The 4313-nt window shown below is 34.7% G+C and overlaps 2 long non-coding RNA genes across 2 annotated transcripts; one reads left to right on the plus strand and one right to left on the minus strand.

The window, feature by feature from the left end:
• Positions 1 to 21: 21 nt before the first annotated feature.
• On the minus strand, positions 22 to 577 carry LOC113472640. The gene is made up of 2 exons (XR_003394865.1): positions 518 to 577; positions 22 to 342 (listed from the first exon to the last, which is right to left on the minus strand). It is a non-coding gene; the product is annotated as an uncharacterized LOC113472640 (long non-coding RNA).
• LOC113472641 lies at positions 52 to 598 on the plus strand. The gene is made up of 2 exons (XR_003394867.1): positions 52 to 184; positions 356 to 598. It is a non-coding gene; the product is annotated as an uncharacterized LOC113472641 (long non-coding RNA).
• Positions 599 to 4313: the final 3715 nt, after the last annotated feature.

Raw genomic sequence — 4313 nt, forward strand, 5'->3', positions numbered from 1 at the left:
ATTTTTGCACTTACGCCTCTTCGTGTTTGGGACGACAATATTAACACATAGCTGTAGTCGTGTTCTATTATTCTACCTGAGTAAGTTTTCAAATTCTTTTTAAGTCAGTTTTTTGACACGAATATTTCATGAACACAAATTTTCACGAATTGTCAAAAGGAGTTTTTTTTCCTTTTAGAATTAGGTACACCAAGAACTCTTTTTCTTTAATGGCAGGATTCTCACTTAGTGAGCACTTGTACCCAAGAACTTTATAAAATTTCAGACATCCTAAACAAAGTCTTTCAAAGTTATTTGAAATCTTCGGTAGAACAATAGAACACGACTTATATTTAACGTCACCTTTTAGAATTAGGTACTTACACCAAGAACTTTTTTTCTTTAATGGCAGGATTCTCACTTAGTGAGCACTTCTACCCAAGAACTTCATAAAATTTCAGACATCCTAAACAAAGTCTTTCAAAGTTATTTGAAATCTTCGGTAGAACAATAGAACACGACTTATATTTAACGTCACATTGATGCAGTATATTATGTTTTAGTATAAAAATAATCCAATATGAAAAGGTGGGTAACCATGAAAAAAACTCGGACAAAATAATATCACACTAGCAAATAAATACAATTCTAACCCAGAATCCCAACGGACGCTCAAGCTAAGTAACGGTGAGCGTGGTTACCAATCGGACATGTCATTGTTGAGCTACATGAAGTCTCGGGAGTACGATATAACAGGCTGGGTGTGATGTAATGTTTTTTATTCTAACTTACAGAACTAGGTAAAAAAATTGGAAAATAAAAATATTAAAAAACAAAATCAATTTTATTGAATTTCTTGTAGAAAAATTTCATAACATTTCATAATTATTTCACTGGATTCAATTGAAAAGGAGATGGGTTTCATTTAACGAAACGAGTTCTTAGTTTTAGCTCGAGGATTTTGCATTTAGTTTGTCTGTCTGTTTGTTTAACCATATCTCTCGAGAGGTTTGTCCGATTTTGTTGAAATTGTTTGACAAAAATTTCCTACTCTCAAGGAAATATTCTGAATAAATCTTGGACCCAATGGAGGAGTTGCAAATGGGTAAAAATTATAAATAAATGGTCGATTCCTATGTAAAAAGTTGGGAAAAATCCAAATCTGAGGTCAAAACTCCGAAGAAATAACTGTAAACGATCGAAAATTCAATTTTTATTTTCCGTTCTAATGAAGATGTGTGACGTCAGAGTTAACGCAGTTGCTATTTTCGTCCGCTAGGTAGCGCCAGTGTATGCAAGCGCGCTAGCCGAGGAGCAGAAAGAACTGCGCAGAAACGTATGCGCACAAGTACATTAATGCGTTGCCTGCAAGGGAGCTTTGCTCGGGACATTTGATGTGACGTCATCGCCTACGGGAGCATATGCCGTGACGTCAAAGTTCACGATTTACCGGCATTTTTTTAATCGATTTATCTCGAGATATAAAAGTCGTAGAAGAAAAAGAAAAATTCCGTTGGTCCTCATTTTTTCTGCTCTATGACTTTGAAACATGACCCAAGTAAGCGCAACTGATCTATTGGGCTTTTTTCCGAGTTTCACAGTTCACTCTGAATCACAAGTATTTCTTGTATCAACTACCTATTAGAGCCCTACATTCTAAATTGCACAAGTGTTTGCTGATTATTGCTGAGCAGGGCAAATATTATCACCAGATTACCGAGATATCTGTTTACATAAACCATTATGTAATATGAACATGTAGAAATAACGAAACAATGTAACCAAAAATATACATTCTCCAACAAAATTAACTAGACATTTGGTTGTCAAACAATTTTTAAGGGTTCCGGATAATTTTGTCGGAGAGTGTAGAATGAGATATTTTCGTGTGTGAAAGGGGAAAAAATAGTTATTACACTGCATGAGATGTTCTGGTAGATGGAGGTCTTTCAGAGGTTGGACGACTGATTTTGGTACCCCTCCTGTTTTTGAGATGAGTTGTATTCGATTATATGAAATTTAATTCAGTCAAACATTGCTAAATCAATGAGATTCCACTTTGGACGAAAACACAGCGAAATCTCACAATCTCATTGGTTCAGCCATGTTTGACGGAATTAAATTTCACATAATCGAATATAACTAGGCTTATTATTATTTTATCTTGCCTTGTTTTGTTGCCATAGTGTATAATTCTATTCAAGTACTGATTTATATTTTTGTATTATAAAATTTATTTATTGATGGTACTTTTGTATTATCACTTACCTAGAACAAAATTGCATTATTTTTATTCATACAGTAGAACCTCGATTATATCAACTAATTGGGACCAAGGGTAGTTGATATAATCGAGGTTCTGTATAAAAGTTGATATAATCGAAATTCCGTATAAAACAATGAAAATAGGGCCAAATTTAGTGGAACAAATAGGGAAGAAATACCCTTTTATTTTTAAATTAAATAAAACAAACTAAGAAACTAACAAAAACACTTCGACAAACACTTCGATATTGTTTTCTTCGTCATTAGTCTCATTATATGAACACTTTCGATGATCTGTTTCTCTGATACAGTAGGATTTCCTTGAAATATAGGGAAAAACACCGATTTTTAGAGTTGATATAATCGAGGTTCTACTGTATTTCTTTATTAGTGTGCCAACATTGAATTATACCTACACAAAATTGTATTTGTTTTCTACCCTCGAGGTCACACTTTATAGCTGTGTCAAAAAAAAAATATATATATAATAAAATAACTAAATAACTGTGTGAAACATAAATGTTTGTCATAAGGCTCAACACACTACGAAATTTTATAAAGACCAACTTACAGATCCAGAACCCACTATGCTATGACTAACTTTCCGAATGTCAAATATGTAGTTAGGTATAGATATCTAGGCAAGTCCAACTCATCTTTTTTTTTTTTTTTTTTTTTTTTTTTTTTTTTTTTTTGGGCGTTCCTGTACGGAGAGGAAAGGGATTGAGATTATTATAGAGTACGACAGTAGTAGCAAGACGGTATAAGTATAAGTATAGTGCTTTATGTAGACTGTCAGCTTAGAATAAGTTGTTCCATTATACCACAACTAGCTGGATTCCGTCGCTTCGCTCAGGAATCCCGCTAGTTCATCCCGAGGCATAAGCGAACTTTTTTTTTTTTTTTTTTTTTTTTTTTTTTTTTTTTTATTGAGATTAATAGAGTACCTACGACAGGAGTAGCAAGACAGTATAAGTAGTCCTTTATGTAGACTGTCAGCTTAGAATTAAGTTGTTCCATTATACCACAATACTATAACCTTTTCGATTATACTATAACCTTTTTGCTCTCGTATAAAAGTGAGATAAATTCAATCATTCACACACTGATCGCTCTATCTCCAAAACCCTAACATCTAGAAAGCGGAATATTTTTAATATGTTCTAGATATGCAATATTATTATTATTATTTTTTTAAGAGGTTTGACAGAGGGAACTGTAACTGCTATGGTCTTATCGTCCCGAAATCGAAGAGAGAAGGAACAGGAGAGATAGGGAATCTTTGCCACCTGATACACATACTAGTACGCGATCACCGTCACTTATCATCTCGAGTATTGATGTAGTGTATGCAGGAGAGATAGGGAATCTTTGCCACCTGATACACATACTAGTACGCGATCACCGTCACTTATCATCTCGAACTCCTTGATAGCCTGTACAGTAATGAACATGATTGAAATGGGTTGGTTTTAAGTCACAGAAAAAAGTATTTTAAACTTGGGGCTACACCATAATATTTTCTAATTAGTTCATCTTATTCCAAAGTCTAAAAAAGGCTTTTTCTTGACACTTTAGTTTGACACCAAGTTGAAACTGAGGTTGTGGTCTCGGCCGTTGGGCCATATTTCAAATTAATAGAGGGCAGACGTGGAAATACTCTATTCAAAAAGCTTCGAGGGTACACCTACACTACACTATGTCGATGGACACCGACTGAAACCCATATAAAAAGATGTGTTTTCTTGACGGGAAAATTCTGGTTTCCTTCAGGAAACTGAAATAGCGCCTGTACTAAACCATAGGAGAGGATGAGTTAAGCTTCTACGAATCTAAGAAACCAAAGGAAATCCAAGATGGCGCACCATCGAAACCGTTTCCGTTTCTGAAAGTTTCTCGATTGGAAAATTCACCTGAAATAGGTTAGATTTTGGTGGAATTAAGAAAAAAGTTCATATTGTGGACCTGGTATTTCAGATCTTACCTTGACAGTAGGTCTCCAGATATTATTAGGCGGACAGTACCAGCGGGGTTTCAGGTCCCCCAACACAGGAGGGCTTGCTGTCGAC

The sequence above is a fragment of the Diaphorina citri genome, unplaced genomic scaffold (assembly GCF_000475195.1).
Source record: "Diaphorina citri unplaced genomic scaffold, Diaci psyllid genome assembly version 1.1 scaffold6693, whole genome shotgun sequence".
In the NCBI taxonomy this organism is placed as follows: Eukaryota; Metazoa; Arthropoda; class Insecta; order Hemiptera; family Psyllidae; genus Diaphorina; species Diaphorina citri.